Here is a 16,264-nt window from a genome sequence, read left to right as displayed (position 1 = left end):
TGCCCCAAGTTTTGGCATCCTAAAACAGAGCCAACATGCAATACATTCTATTCTATCTGGGTCCGAGGACCATCCTAATGAAAACGGGACCACCTGAAACTCTGGTCTCCCAGTAGTACAAACATAGCAATCGCTCTTATTTAATGTGTGGATGGAATATTTTATCCATTCATCCAAGCATTTGTATCCCTGTACCCAATTTCAATAGCCTCAGTTTGTCTTAGGTCCTTGACTTCTACTATAGTTACCTGAGTTCGATTGTTGTACAAATGTGGAGGTAACGTTGGAGTGGAGGTAGAACTGGGTGTCACCTAGGAGGGGTTGGGAGCTAGACGAAGCTTAAAGGCACCTAACAGGTCTGTCCCTGAGACATCTGCCACAACCCATATCTATGAAATATAGATGGTTCTTGTGTCGTACTCCAAGGGTTTACTGTGACTAATCTAAGTAGGTTACATTGTTTATCTTTACAAGTAGGAGAGGGGTGTGTCTGAAACAGCTGTAATTTTGACTGTAGTCTGTTAAAAGACTGTTCATTGTTCTAAATGGTAGAATTGGAGTCTTTCCAGTGCCCTGGGGTCTGGTCCAGCCCTTAGGATTGTCATAAAAGGGAGAAATGTATCCTTTATGCCCAGTGTTTCACCCCACTCCATCCACTCTGGACAGATACCAGCTTCCCTGTGGGTTCGGGGATGCGGCACATATAAAAGGAATATCCTTGGAACTGGAATTGGTACATAAGGCCTCCACAAGGAAGGATCTGGCATGCATCAAATTCAACAGTTAAGGTAAAAGTACCCTGAGTTACATTAATAATAAGCATACCTTTTCCCAAACGAAAGGGAAAGAATATTTTAACTATAGTCTTTTTAAAGTCACTTTGTTGTTGCCTGGTTGTGAGAACACAGCCCATTGTTCCTTCTGGTCAGGTGAGGGAGCCTTCTTTAACTGTGTGTGATGAGTCCATCCCCGATCCGCGGTCTGGACGGCTGTCTCCATGGTCAGCAGGACCAGGAGGGGTCTGTCCCAAGCTGGCTCAAGCTTATTTTCTTTCCAGGTCTTGATTAGCACATAATTGCCAGGCTGGTGTGGGTGAACAGGAAAGTCAAGTGGAGGAAACTGCTAACAATCCTTTTTTTCCTAAGACAAAGTAGAGGACAATCCAAGTGTATAATTTTTGAGGAAATAGTCTGGTTTCAAAGGAAGGTACATCAGCAACAGAGCTAAGGTAAGGAAGCCCATAAGGCATTTCATAGGGCGAGAGGCCGATGTCCCTCCGAGGGGCCGTCCTAACTCTGAGTAGTGCTACGGAAGACATTTAGTCCAAGATAATCTGGTCTCTAAAACTAATTTAGTGAGCTGGGTTTTTTTGAGTCTGATTTATTCTTTCAACTCTCCCTTAGGAGGTGGACGCCAGGGAGTATGATATTCCCGTTTGATCTCTAGAGCCTTCATAAATCCCTTAAGGACGTTAGCAGTGAAATGACTCCCATTGTCTGAGTCTGTATTTTCTATAACCCCAAACCTTGGGATTATGTTTTCTAGTAATAACCTAAGACATCCTTCTGATACTTGTTTGGCTAGTGTGTATGGATCCCTGTACACACATAGGCTCACAAAACTGCATCACACATGGCTTGGGGTCCTCAGTGTCTTCCCTGATGGAGATGGGTGAGGAATCCTCTCATTAGGGGCTTTCAGATCATTTCCCTCCCACCAGGGAGAACCCATTTCCCCTGTTCAGTCCTGACTGCCCCAAGTGTTTTTTGTTGTTGTTGTTGTTTTTTGTTGTTCTTCCTCAGAGGGGGTAAAGATAGGGGTGATGTGAGGGCAGGGTGGTGTGGAATGAGACAAAATACTGGGGCCTCAGAGGTGAGAGCAGCCTGTTTTGTTGTCTCATCTGCAAAAGAATTTCCATGAGTCTCAAAGTTTACCCCCTTTTGGTGACCTGGCACATGGACTATGGCTATTTCTTCAGGTAGTTTTAGGCTCTCTAATATTTGTTAAATTAATTCTCCATGTACCAAGTCTTGGCCTTTGCCATTGATTAAGCCCCGTTTCATCCAGATTTTTCCAAAGGTGTGGACCATACCAAATGCATATTTTGAATCAGTGTATATGGTCCCCTCTTTGTCCTTTAAGTGTTTTAAGGACTGATTTAGGGAAACAATTCACAAGTCTGTGCCAACCAATTGTTAGGGAGTCGGCCTGATTCTATTATAGTCACAGCCTCCCCGTCTGCTATAGAATATCCATTATGCCTTTTTCTCTCGATTACCCGAGAGGATCCATTCACAGAGAAATGGAACCTGGTCTGGAAAGGAGTTTCCCCGAGGTCTGGTCTCACTTTTGTTTGATATTCAATAATATCTAAACATTTATGTTCGGGGGCTCCTCCCTCCTGCCTTCCTGCCAAGAAAGCGGCTGGATTTAGGGCCTCATCGGTAGTTACAGTCAGGTCATCTTTTTCTAGCAAGATAGCCTCATACTTTAGGATCCTGGAATCCATTAGCCATCTACCCACCTTCTGATTTAAGATCGTCCTAACTTGATGGGGAGTGCTAATAATTAGGTCTCCCCCAAAGGTGATTTTTCTACTTTTTTTGTTAGAAGGGCTGTAGCTGCTACTGCCTGAATGTACTCAGGCCAACCTCAGGTGACAGGATCTAGGAATTTAGATAAAAGGCCACACATTGATGTTGATCCCCATGTTTTTGGGTTAGCACCCCGAGGGCAATTCCCTTATTTACATTCACAAAGAGGTGAAAAGGCTGTTCATGAGAGGGCTAGCACCAGAGCTGTGGTAAGGGCTTGCTTATATTTTATCCCTTTTTTACATGTAAACCGATTCGTAATCAGGTCATTAGATCTCTTCCAAATAGGTTGGTACCTGCCTGAGGGACAAGGAGAAATTGTATTAGTGGTCCTGTCTTGGAAATAAACATCTGTTTCCTGTAATATTTTAACTGAAAAACTTCCTCCCTCTACCCCAGAAATTAGTACCCTCTCCAGGGAATAGATCAAGCCCCTGGGCAGAAGACAGAAGGAGGATTTGGAAGCATCTGAGTCAATCAGGAAGGTGACAACCTCACATTGTAGTCCCATTTCTAAATTTATCAAGGGCTCTGAGTGGGACCCTTCAAGGTAAAAGAGCCCCTGGGCCTCTATTCTTCATCAAAGTCATTAAGGGAACAGTTTCCTACACTCTCTTTCCTTCTGGACATTCTCTCTTAAAGTGTACAGTCTCTCCACCTTTAAAGCACTTATTTCCCCCTCTTCTTTGTTTCATCTTCTGACTTTCTGTTCTCTTATACCCCATGAGGGAGGCCAGGCTGGTTGAGGTCCAATAGCATATTGGTTTGGCCTTTCCCTATTAACTTGCTCGTGGATAACATAATCTTTGCTTTTTGTTTTTGTTTTTCTTCCTCTCTCCTACGTATACCTTTTGTGCCTATCCTAATAATTCCTCTATGGATCTATTTTTCCAATTTTCTACTTTTTGTAATTTTAAACAGAAGTCTGAGGGGCTGGGATTTGAAGGGGTAGAGGTGGAGGGGTGGAAGCCTGGAGGACAGGGCTGGGGCCAGCTTTGGTGCCTGAGCTGGAGGGAAGAGCAGGCAAAAGAGGAAGGGAAGGGAGGAGAGTAAATCCCAGTTAGAACGGGGTTTTGGATTTTGTTTTTTGGGTTTTTTTTTTTTTTTTTTTTTTTTTTGGAAACAGGACTATAGGACTCTATCTTCAACAGAGGGCATATTTCATCTCCTCTTGAGTGACTTAGCTTTTGTCATTAACATGCTCAATTAATAGTTGAAAGACCCAGTCCTCATCAGACCCAAATTTTGACCAAAATAAAAACCAAAGGCTTTAAGATCAGTTCTTGGGTCCAGATAAAACAACAGCATTTAACCATTCTTTGTTCCTCTTTCCTTTAGTATGGGGCTATCATCCCAATATTTTAATATCTTCCCTAGGGGGTTCTCAGAGGGTATTTTATCCTGGGCCTTTGTTTTCTGGCCCCCCTTCTTGCTGCCTTTATTTCCCATTTCTCCCTTCTGGTCAACTGTGCTCTATCAGGAGCTCAACCCCCCTTTGCCTTGGAGGTTTCTTGTACGCTGATTCTTTTTCGCTTTGTCCATCTCTGCCCATATCCTTCATGGGAGCTTGAGGCACCTCTTGGTAGCCTGTGGGTCAGTAAGCTGCTGACCTGGATTAGATTCAAGAATCTTATTCTGCCTTAAACAGTATGAGGTTGCCTCAGAACTGTGGATCAGGACTTTGCTTTCCCTATGTGTCACCCGACATGTCTCCTGCCTGTCACCTGACACATCTCATTCACACATCACACAGCCTCCAGTATCCTGACCACCAAGACATTACTTGGTCACTCCCGTGATGCTTCGTCTTGGTTTGTGCACAAAACTTACATGGTCGCAGAAGTCCCTGTCTTCAGAGCTCTTTTACCTGCATTGTCAAGAAATTCTGCAGTCCAAGTTCATTCACAAATCTGAAAAGTTGTCATCCTCGGCTGAAACTCAGGGCCACCATAATTAGGCAGCAGGATCCATCTCCCCAGGGACCCCCTTCCTTCCGGGACGGAATGTAAAATCCTGGACGAGCCCCCAAATTGTTGGAATTGATTATCCTCCGGTGCCAAAAACAGACACACAAGAGACAGAAAATCTTGAAAAGGCAATTTTCTCTTGATTAAGGGGTGCAAGCATGTGCTCACTCCCACTAAGCAACACACAAGCAGAAAAGGACAGTGGCTCCTCCTTATATCCCTGACACAGTTGTACCTGCCCCTCACCTGGGATTTGTCAGGTCAAAGGTTCACAGTCTTTCCCGACTGACTAAAAGGCTTGGAGAATGGGTTAGGGCATGCAGTTTGGTGGACAATGGAGTTATACAGGAATCCGGAAGAAGCAAGGACCCATTAAGCATGCAAGTCACCTAAGATGGTGACCTGAGGAATTTTTAAGTAATCTACGAGGGTTACAAATACTTTGATAGAAAAGATCATTTTTCTTACACTAGGTTTCGGTTTTTTTCTTTCTTCCTCTCTGGCAACAACCATGTGTACATGCGTGCACACCAGAATGCACATGTTGGTCACTAGAGATCAATGTTGAGGGCACCCTACAAACAGCAGGTTTACAGGGAGCCTGCCATAGCCTCCCTCTGGGAAGATACACTCTTTCAGTAGACGTTGCAGTCCCCATTCTGTTCTCCAAGGATGCTGGCCCTTGAAGTCTAGCTGAAGCTGAGAGAGATTTCAGTGATAATTCCCAGAGTCAAGCTTTCTGCAATAAAAGCTGCATGCCAGAGGTAACACTGGGTGTCAATGTAAGACATCTCCTTGGTCTAAGGACAGCACTCAGCCCCAAGGGTGGGGGCTGGGTGGGGAGCACACATTGACATCCCAGGACAGTGGTACACATTGTGACCAGTTCCAGGTAACTGTCCTCTTCCCAGTCCATCAACTGGTTGAAGCCTGGACCTTGGGTAGCTGCAGCACACCAGTGAATTACTCTCTTTGGCTCTAATCCTCTAACTACACAACCTGATTTTAGCAGGAAGTGCAGCTGTGTGTAAGGTCAGCCTTGTTTCCATTCTCCAATCCACTGAGGGAATCAATCTGCTTTTGTTACTCAAACGGATGTCCTTACCTTTATATATTTGGTCCCCTGGGCCTAGAATGCTGGTCTCTGCCTTGTTCTAGCATCCTCTTACTAAAGCACCCCCCCCCCCATACACACCAGTAATACCTAGTACAGGAAGTCATTTGTTCATCCAAATGAACAAATCATTTGTTCAACGTTTGAGCATCTGTTATGTGTTTCACACTGGGGATACAACAGGGAACCAGTCAGACATGGTTCTGCTCATGTGGGGTCAGTTGGACCCTTGATGAAATAGCCAAGAGGAAACTAGCAGGAGTCCTGTCCCACTGTGGGAATGTAGCAGGCATCTGAACTTAATGTCAGTCCACCTGGGATAACAGAGAGGAAAATATCTTGGTTGAAAGTGGACTAGGATCCCTTGGGTGAACATTCGTAACTGAATGGAAGGAATGTGTAATTTGTTTAATGAAATATTATTATTATTATAATAGATGAACTATTACTGGAGTATGAATCAATCCTCCAAACCTTCCTGTTTCTGCTCCTGGAACCGTAATTCACCTGGGTTCACCATCTGGAGTCATGTCCTGCCCTGATGAATGGCCATGTCTACCTCTCTCTCTCTCAGAATTCTTTCATCATTGCCATCATGTAGCCAACATCTGTCCTTTCTTCCTTCAACAAATATTTATTAAATGCCTACTGTGTGCCTGCCAGGCTCCAGGCCAGTGCTGGGATAGGATAACAATCAAAAGAGCAAGTCTGTAGTCTGGTGTAGTGGGAGAGATAGGCAGTAACCAGGGTTCACATGGAAATGGAAATGAAGTTGACAGAGTAAATGAATGAATGAATGAATGACCAATTGTCTGGACTGTCATATGATCCCTGCTCTGATCTGTCCTACAGTGGTGCAGCCCAGAAAACTATGCCCTAGTATAGCTTTGATCATCTTACCTCTCGAGCTAAAACTTTCAAAGGCTCCCTACTGCACAGTAGATTAGGTTATCACTTCCTAGCCTGATGGCTCTCTCATTTGTGTGTGTGTGTGTGTGTGTGTGTGTGTGTGTTGCTGAGGATGGAACCAGGGCCTCAAACACACTAGGCTAGTGCAGCCCTAGCCCAGCCTGGTGGCTTTCCAATATCTGATTCCAACCTAGCTTTCTCACTCTATTTTCTTCTAACCTTTTAGAGATAACCCATGTATTATTCTGAATACTACTATGTGTGTTTGTTTTACCTGTCTAAAAAAAAAAAAAAAACACTCATCCTCTCTGGGCATGGTGATGAACACCTATAATCCCAGCACTTGGGAAGTAGAGGTAGAAGGGTCTCCAGTTGGAGGCCAGCCTGTCTCAAAAACCCAAGGGCTAGGGATGTAACTCAGTGGTAAAGAGTTTGCCTAGCATGTGCAAAATCTTGGATTCGATCCTCAGCACCATAAATAAATAAATAAACAAGTAAACAAATTTCACTTTCAATTCTTTTTTTTTTTTTTTTTTTTGGCAGTACTAGTGTTTGAACTCAGGGCCTCACACTTGCTAGGCAGGTGTGCTACCATTTAAGCCACACCTCCAGCCCTTTTCTGAGATAGTGCCTAATTTTGTGCCCAGGCCAGCCTGGACCATGATCTTCCTATTTGTGCTTCCCCTTGTAGCTGAGATGACAGGTGCATGTCACTGCACCCAGCCATTGATTGAGATGCAGGGAGGGGGAGTCTCACCAACTTTTTGTCTGGACTGGTCTGGAACCACAGTCCTCCTGGTTTCTTCCTCTAAAGTAGCTAGGATTGCAAGCTTAAACTACCGTGCTGGGTTCACCCTCAATTCTGATGTTGAAATCACAGGAAGAAGAAGAAAGTAGTAGGCTGGTGGGAGAGGGTGTAAAAGTGTCATCCTCTGAAGTAGAAAGTCTTGTTGAGAAGGAAGAGAAGGAAGAGTATAAGTGTATTACTATATGAAGGTCAAAGATAAACAACAGAAAAAACACCAAAGGACCTGGAAGTGGTTGCCTCTGGAGGTAGAAATGGAGAGCCAGGGGGATGCATTGGGATGTGACACTTGAGTTTGTTTATATGTTTGTTTCAAGACTACTAGTATTACTAGTATCAAGATTACTAGTATAGTAATTGCCTCTTAAAACTATATACATGGGTTAGTTTGACTTTTTAAAATTTGTTTTTATCTTTTTGGAGGGAGGGTGCTGGGAACTGAACTCAGTGTCTCAAGCATTTTAAGCACACACTCTACCACTGAGCTATACACCCCTAGTCCTTTTAGATTAAATACAGATAATGTAGTAAGATAAAAATTTAAACAGGAACTAAAACTATTAAACGAGGTATTGTGTGTGAAGCACACGGCACAATGTCTGCATGCAGTGAGCCAAGGATTAAAGATTAGCACTTCTTTTGTCGCTCCTAGGAGTCTTGTGTTGTGCAGAGGCAGCAACTCCTGTAGTCCCTTGTTACGACCCCTGCAGTACCTTCCTAATCTCTCTGCCTTTGGTGTCTTGTTCCCTTCCTACACCATTCCACCTATTTGTGACATGCATCATCCTAAAATGACTTTTCTTTTGTATTTCCCCACTGAAAGGCTTTACAACTGTGAGTCAGGTAATAGCAACTGCTGTAACAAGCACACCCCATGCTCTCAATGGCTTCTCCTAGTGCAAGCATTTTTTTACTCACGGGGGGGGGGGGTCCTGGCCTTTGGGCCATTTTTCTCCTCTTGATGTTTCAGGAGCATGGCTTCCCCTGCCCCACCCCACTTTTTTTTTTCCTGCCTTAGTTCCGGGACTAGAACCCAGGGCCTCCCACATACTAGGCAAGCACTGTACCAGCGAACTACTCCCCACCTGGCCCTTTTCATTTTGAACTCTTTCATCCTCTGCACTAGGCAGCAGGGGAAGGAGCCAGAAGACAAGGCTGGGTGTGGACATGAGCCCCATCCCTTATGCTCCCATTCCCTTGTCCAGACTAGCCCTATGGCCCTAACTGGAGCAGGGGCTTCCTGGACATGTCCCCAGCTGGAGACCACAACAGGAACTTCCTCCCATCCCCACTACCAGACCTCACCACCATCTTTCCCACTTGCTCTCTGCCTTTGATGGGACACAGTTCTTCCATCTCAACACTGGGGGATAGTTTTTCAAGCATGAATGCACCTCTCTTTTGAAGACTTTTTTGTTTCTAGAGCCATCCACTGGCTGAACACGGAGACCTGAGCTTCTGAGTCATGGAGTTTGAGTGGATGGGCCTTACCTTAGCACATGCTTCATCCCACTGGTATAAGAAACAGGGTGCGGGAAAGCAGTGGGAAAGCAGGGGAATCCCCAAAACCTGCCATTCACAGTGGACTTGTTTTCCCCACTTGCTAACAATTTTGTGAGAATTTCAAAGACCATGACAGATCATGATCTGAACTTTGAATCCTATGTGTTGGAAAGAAGCCTGGCAGACAGACTCCCCCCCCTCCCTCAATTTGCACCTCAATGTGAGTAATGTGGGTTTGTTGTGGTGGCACCTAGCTTCCTAGATGACCTATAGCATCAGCACCTGCTGGGCTTCACCCTGTGTGGTCCCCTCCCCCATACACGGTGCTAGGGTTGGTCTGGGTGACCAATGGCAGAGGTGGCTACATGTTACTGCTGATATCAGATCCTTTTCAATTACCCTTTTGACCGCTGTGTCCCTTTGCCTCCTTGGGTACACCCATGTGTCCTCTCATCTCTGTGTTCGTACTCAAATGATTTTCGAATCATTTTCAAAATATTTTGGAAAATCGGTTTGTTATTTAGGTTGACATTATAAAGGACTTTGGCTTCTGTCATGGTATGCTTTCTGTCTTGGATTACTCACTTTGAGAGAACCTGTATTATGAGCAGCCCTTCGGAGCAAGAGGCTGAAGCCTTCTGCTAATGGCAGCGGGAGCCACCTGGGAGCAGGTCCTTCAGTTGAAGGCAGATCTTCAAAGACCACAGCCATCTCCACAGCTCGACTGTGTCCACATGGGAGACTCGCCCCCTCTACACCACTCCTGGGTTACTAACTCGGTAAATGTGTGCTATGTCCATGCTTGTTGCTTTAAGCTTCTCAATGCTGCAATAATTTGTTTCTCAGCAACTAATAACTAAAATTGTCTTTGGTTGTTGCTGACTCACAATCAAGTATGCATTTTGGTTTACTTTGGAGAAAAATGAAAATTATATATTAAAGTTTTGGGTTTTTTTTAAATTGGGTTCTACAAAGGTCTCAGGACATATCTGTTGTAAATGTCAAACGTTCTGGTACTCTTCTGTATGTTGTCTTAACTCCCCAAATAATTGGTACATTACTAAGCAAAAAGAAAAAGAAGAAGAGAAAGAAAGGGAGGGTGGGTGGAAGGATAGAAGGAAGAAGAAAATGACCTTATCCTTTCCATTCCTGTAAAGCATCTTGACTCTCATCTCCTTATGGGGCATTTTCTTTTCTTTCTTTTTTTTTTTGCAGTACTAGGGCTTGAACTCAGGGCCTACACCTTAAGCCACTCCATCAGCCCTTTTTTGTGATGGGTTTTTTTGAGATAGGATCTCTGAACCTCCATTCTCCTGATCCCTGCCTCCTTAGTAGCTAGGATTACAGGTGTGAACCACTAGCACCCAGCATTATGGGAGCATTTTCTGATCCAGCCCTCTCACCTAATATTTAGATGTGATTTTCCTATAGCACTCAGATATTAACTTTCTTATGACATTTATCATAGTTTATCTTTAAACTCAATAATTCAACAAAGAAATATTTATTGGGCACCCAGTGCCAACTTTGCTCTTGATGCTTATGATTTATTGGTGAACAAAAGACACAAAGAGCAAACATTCTAGTTGAAGGAGACAATAAACAGCACAATAAAAAGTAAAGGATATATCATGGAAGGTGAAAAATCTTATGGAAGGGAGAAGTAGAACAGACAGGTAAAATTGTTTATATTTCTATCACATATCCTGGTACAGACTGTAAGCAGTTCAGGAAGGTGGACAAGAGGGTGAACAGATGAGCTTGGGACATCTGCAAGTCTTTGCCAATGCCAGGCACTTGTGAATGGCTGCTTATTTAGAAGGAGGATGAAGGAGCTAGCCCCAGAATGAAGAGTTCACTTCAAACACCTTGGACAAATCCAAGGGTTACCACCAGATCCATCAGCAAGATTGAGACCACAAAGAGGCCCATCTGGGTGACAGCCCAAAAGCAATTGTCCCTTCTACCCCTGGATGGTAATCTGCAACTTGAACTCCCTTATCTCTCTCCCTGTCACACCAGATTTCCAATTTGGCAGAACTGGATCTAAGAAACTGCAGCAGTCCCCAAAAGTCACCTTCCCAGTATCACAGGGCCCAGATAAGTGAAGCTATTTAAATTACCTGAGCCTGCCATCCAGGTGACATCCTCATCGTGACTTATCAGCCCTATACCCAAATGCCCTCCACAGACTTTCACCTGAGTCTTATAGAATATAACTAAACACAACTAAGGCCTCTGGCAGTACTACGCCTACTCCTGAGGCCCCTGCCTCACCATCCACCCACCATCCACTAAGAAGGGACGCTGGAACATATTCTCATGATTTTACTTGCCCCTTACCATCCTCCTTACCCTCCATATCTTCCCTTCCCAAGTCCAAGTTAAAATTTCAAACGGATCCTCTCTATCCTAGAGAGGAAGAACCTAGAGGTACTGCCATGCTTCTCATTTCCTGCCTACACAACTTTACAGAGCTCCAGCCTGAGCCATCACCTTCCACCTGGTCCTTCCTGTCTTCTCCTTCTTCTCCACAGCATCTACCACTGTATTTCCAGAGAGATATGACAATCAAGTTAGTAATGTTTAGCGTCATCCGAGGGTCCACGTGGTCTTCAGGATAAAGGTCAAATGCCTCAGTGTGCGTGAGATGTTCGTTGCAATCTGGCCTCTGAGCATCTCACCCCCCTAGCCCTTAGATTTGAGCTGTAGCAGCCTCTAGGTTCACCGTGCTGGAAGCACCCTTCTGTTTCCTTTGCACCAGCCATCCCCTTTCTTTCGTGCTCTTCCATTCACTTCCTATTACTGCTCCCCTGGCCTCCTTCAGACCACAGGTCCCCTGGGAAGGCATCCTGAGTCATCCAGATAGATCTGGGTCTCTCCTTCCTCTGTTCTTTGCATATGAGATAATCATATCTCAGTCATAGCTTTCACTCTAAACCCCCAAGATCTGGTCCACTGCTTGGCACACAATGCATGTTCAGTAAATATTCAGTGAGTATCTTTGATTCAGTGAGGAGTATAAAGGAGTTATGTAAGGTCCAGAAAATTGCCTAAAGTTAAATTCCTGGGCATGGAGCTGAGATGGGCTCTTACTCTGGTTTTAGGGACCTTTTCTCTGGTCCAATATTACTGGAAATGGTTGCTGTCATCTGTCTCTTTCTGGTTAGATTTCACAATCATGAGTCTTACCTGGACCTGTGATAATTTGTTTAAACAGGCTATCTTGGTGCTGATTCTTAACAGAAAGTTTGAGAACCAGTGCTTATGACTGTGGCCCATTTGAAAGGCTCTTACAAGCTGATCACATCTTTTAGGATCAAGTCAGTTATTATCTACTGCTGACAAGCAGGAGAACTGAACCCTTCTTCATTACACTGTCATGGAAAAGCAATCCTTTCTTGGAGTCCTAAATCTTTTTCCTTTTAAAAGCCCAATATTTGGATGGAAATTATGCCTGTAGAATCCACAGAGACAGAAGGATGGGGAGGAAGTGAGAACTACTCATGTAGGGTAGAAAGTGGCTGGGAGTAGAAAGGAGGTACTACACAAATAGAATCCTAAGAAAAGATGCCCTTTGGTTTTATTCTCAAACTTTAGTGCACATCAGAACTGCCTAGAGGGATTAAGACCAAGGCACCTGGTCCAGTAGGTTTGGCAGCAGGGTCCCAGAAGCTGGATTTCTAACAAGCTGTTAGGTGCTCCTGCCTCTGCTGTTCCAAGCAGCACACTTGCAGAACCACTGAGCTAGTCAACCTTTTTGCCCAATGCAAAAAGGATATTTTGCAATATCCATGGAGATAGGCTACATCCATGACTTTCTCCTTAAACCCTTCCACAGATATAGATCTTGTTACATTTCAAAATGGAATTTCTATGGGTAGCTCTCAAGGTTCTTGAGCTGAGCCAAAATTTATCTGTAATACTGTCTGCCCTAGGATCCCCCAGGTTTGTTTCCTGGGCTCTCACACAATATATCTGCCTATGGGAATTTTAAAAAATATTTGAACTGGAGGCATGGCTTATGCAATAGAGCACCTGCCTAGCAAGCATGAAGCCGACTTTCAACTCCAGTACTGACTATACAAATATAAATGCATACATATACATATGGAGAGAGAGAGAGAGAGAGAGAGAGAGAGAGAGAGACTACCACCCTGACATTCCTGTCTCTTTTTTGCTACACTGTTTCTGCCATTGCTTAAAGGACTTCCATCAACTAGCTATATCCTTGAGATAGTCCCTAATTTGTCAATTTCCTTCTTATACCACAGTGCCCAGAATTGACTCCATTTGGGATCTGATCAGCTCAAAGCATAGTCCCTTGGAGTGGACACTATTTTAATGGAGATGGTATATATTCTAAACAAATTATTTCACCCATTTAGCCTTGTTGGGTATAGGATCACCTAAAACTTATTTTTTTTACATGAGCTTGTATAGCAGATCTTCTCTGTCTTTAATAAGGTGATTCTTTAACTTAAAGGCTACATTTAGCATCCAATCCTTTTCTGTGTAATTTTGCTGCTTTTGTCCATTTTCTATAAAGTATAACTTTTTCCTAAGTTATGAGGTGGTGGTGGTGGTGGTGGCAGGGCTGATAAGAGGGTGACAAATTCTGTAACTATGAACTTACCCATCTAATAACACTGCTTGCTGTCCTAATTCATATTTTACTCCATCCAAACAGCCTGTAACAAGTGACACTGTGTTCTACAGTCTCCTGGTTCACAGCCACCAAATGCTTCAACTTTCTGGGTCAACCCTCATCTCAAATATTTTTTCTATTAACACAGGTCCACATGCCAAACTGTGAGTATAATTCTGGGTCCAGAAAATATAATCTGCCTTTTCTCCAGGTGTTTACAGTCTAAGATAGGAAGAGTCAACTACTTTGCCTGGTTAAGCTGAGGGAGGAGAAAATAAAGAGACCTGGACAGAAAGGAGTTGAGGGTTCACACTCACAAATTCAATGTCAAGGGCAAATATTAAATTACGTAAAAGTGTTCAGCTGATCACGATGTTGGTCCACCCTGGATTCCTTCTTAATTCAGCATCTACCTAGTGGAAGATGCATGTTTAGAGGATGTTATTTTGCACTTCCTCCTGGATCATGTGACAAGACCTCTACCTTTGAGAGATACAAAACCAAACCAAAAACAGGTTCTCGGCAGTCGAGGATTTAAATAAAATGCTGAATAGAAAAGGCGTAAGTCTCTGTAAGCGCGTCTGTCTTCAGCTCTTTCTAGGGGAAGTGGGTTTTCAGGAGGGGAAATACACAGCACAACAGACGGTTGAGGACGACTTTTTGAGGGTGACTTGTGAATCTTACTACCCGAGGGCTTAAAATATGGCAGAAGGAAGAAAGGAGCGTTAGAGAGCGCATGGTACCCTGAAGGGAAACGAGAGAGGGGTATTTGGTGTGTTTCTTTCATCCACGAAAGATTCAAAGCACGACACTTGCAGTAACAAAACTGCATTGCCAAAGTGTGTTGTCTCCTCTTCAAGATAGGGACACACACAGGGAACGGCCTCTCAGGACCAACAACTTTCAGTAGCACCGCCGACCCTCCGCCCCGCGTCACGGGGAGAAGCTCCCCTCCTTCCACGACCTTCCATGAAAATGGAGAAAATCCTCGGTTTCAAAATCTTCTCGTGGCTTGAACCGAGAGTTCAAAAGGGACTCTTCAGATTGCCCGTTGCGCCTGGCCTTACCCACCGGGAACGAATAACGAATGCCGAAGAGGAGCCGCGGAGTGGAGGAGCGCGGCGGGCGACTGCGCGCCAGGAAGGCACCGTGGGGCGTGGGGCGTGCGGGGCCGGAGCCCCGGGGTTCGGCCCCGGACCGGCCGCGAGCGCTGCGGGGAAAGGATGTGTCCGGGAGGTCTGCTTCGCAGCCAGGATTGGTTAGCTTGCTGCGGGGCGCTCCCCGGGGAGCCGCAGCGCGCGGGGGCGGGCCGAGGAGGCGCGCGGCGAGCACGGTGCTTCCCGGCCGCGGCCGGCGCGTGTACGCCTGTGTGCACGGTGGGGAGGCGCAGGGCGTGTGCACGGCACGGGCCGGACGCGCGCCAGTGCGGGCTGCAGGCTGTTGGGGACTGCTGCGTAGAGGGCCAGGCGCAGCCGGGTGAAAACACCGGTGCAAAGACTGGGTGCCGCGGGGCGCGGAGCGAGAGAACCCGCCCAAGGGCCGCGCAGACTTGGGTCGGCGCTCCTCCGACCAGCGCACTAGCGCAAAGCCACTGTACCGAGAGGCAGGAGGGCCAATGACGACCGGAAAGACGCCGCGAGGCCTTCCACGCAGCACTCGCAGCAGCGCGAGCTGCCGAGACTGGCGCGCGTCCGAACCACACGGAGCGCGCACACCTCGCACCCTGGCGCGCTCCCCCGCGCGGTCTGGGCAACCACAGCGCGGGCGGGTATTAAGGGGAAAAGAGGAGGCGTGGCCTGCCTAGAATGGCCAATGGGCTGTGGAGGGGTGCGCGGGGGCGGAGCTCGGTTGCAGAGCGCCGATTGGCCAGCCTGCCCACCGAGATGCAGATACAGTGAGAGTCACGTGCCAGGGGCAGGGACAACTTCCTGTTGGAGGCCGACGCGGGGCGGGGACGGGGGCGCGAGCGCCCTGTCTGGCTGGAGCGGGGGGAGGGGGGGGTTCTTGTCAGTTAGAGCAACAAGATGGCCGCGGTGGCAGCTCCGCACCTCAGCGCGATGGCCCCGGGAGCCGCAGCCGCCACCGCCGGCCGCGCTGCCGCTCAGTCTTGAGTGCCACCGGGCCGTCCCCGCCGCGCCGTGACAGGTTGTCTCCTTGCCGCCGCGCTCCCGCAGGACCGCCCGAGCCGGAGCCGGAGGCGGAGGGAGCAGAGCGGCCCCGCGCCCAGCCCGTCCGTAGTCCCCGCTGCTGCCGCCACCGCTGCCTCGGACCCGGGCAGCGCCGGAGTCGCGTCCCGCCGGGCTCAAAGAGGAGGGCGCGTCGCGGCGTCGCCGGCGCTGGACCTGGACCTGCCGGAACGCGTCGCCGCCCACCCGCCCGCGCCGCCGCTGCCGCTGCCGCTGCCGCCGCCTGCGCCGGGAACCGAGCCCGCTGCGCCGGCGCTGAGCGGGCCCCCGCCGGCCGAGCGCCCCCGAGGCTCCCGGGCGGCTGCCTGCGCCTTGGCCGCCGTCAGGCCCGCGCCGCCGGAGCCCCGCGGAGCCGCCGCCGGGGACGGAGCCCAGGTGAGCGCGCCGCCGCCGCTGCGCCCCGAGGTTCGCGGGCCCTTTGTTCGGCGGAGCCGAGCCGGAGCGCGGTGGCCCCGAGCGACCCGCGTGCGACGCCGGCCCCGGCTGGCGGGCCGGGCGGAGAAGCCACGGGGATGGAGCGCCGGGGCCCGAGGGAGGA

At 47.4% G+C, this 16,264-nt stretch overlaps 1 protein-coding gene across 2 annotated transcripts in view; it reads left to right on the top strand.

Annotated features, from left to right (window-relative positions):
• The first annotated feature begins 16,008 nt into the window (after positions 1–16,008).
• Positions 16,009–16,264, top strand: part of Tnrc6c (trinucleotide repeat containing adaptor 6C) — a 121,937-nt gene continuing 121,681 nt past the window's right edge. For both annotated transcript variants that reach the window (XM_074045011.1, XM_020158841.2), the window contains exon 1: positions 16,009–16,101. The gene's annotated coding sequence lies outside the window, so the exon portion shown is untranslated. The remainder of the gene's footprint in view (positions 16,102–16,264) is intronic.

This window comes from Castor canadensis, chromosome 11 (assembly GCF_047511655.1).
Source record: "Castor canadensis chromosome 11, mCasCan1.hap1v2, whole genome shotgun sequence".
Lineage (NCBI taxonomy): Eukaryota > Metazoa > Chordata > Mammalia > Rodentia > Castoridae > Castor > Castor canadensis.
This window is presented reverse-complemented; position numbering and strand designations above follow the sequence as displayed.